We start from the raw sequence: 407 nt of genomic DNA on the forward strand, positions 1-407 counted from the left end.
TCCTCCCGCCCGAGTGACCTTGACTTGTGGGAAGTGAGCCGGGCATCTGGTACAAGGGTGGGTTTGGGGCTGGAGTCATGAAATTAATCGACTGGTAAACAGCCTAAATCCCGTGTAACTCTGTCCCAAACTACACGCGCCGCCCCTGCCTGAGCGGATTGTCTGGAAGTATTTACATGTGATTATAACAGCTAATCTCGGAGTTTTAGTTCTATGCTTTTGCATTAAACTGATTTATCGGCGGAGGGGAAAAAGGCCTGGAACCACCCAACTTCAGCAAGAGCTTCGGTGAGCCTGGAGCCCCGCGGCTGCGGGACTGGTGCGGTGTCAGCGCAGAGCTCCCAGGCCAGCTTGTGCAGGGATGGGGGTGGCACTGGGGCCTGTGCTGCCCAAGACAGCAGCAGCAC

The sequence above is a fragment of the Egretta garzetta genome, unplaced genomic scaffold, assembly GCF_000687185.1.
Source record: "Egretta garzetta isolate BGI_Z169 unplaced genomic scaffold, ASM68718v1 scaffold356, whole genome shotgun sequence".
NCBI lineage: Eukaryota > Metazoa > Chordata > Aves > Pelecaniformes > Ardeidae > Egretta > Egretta garzetta.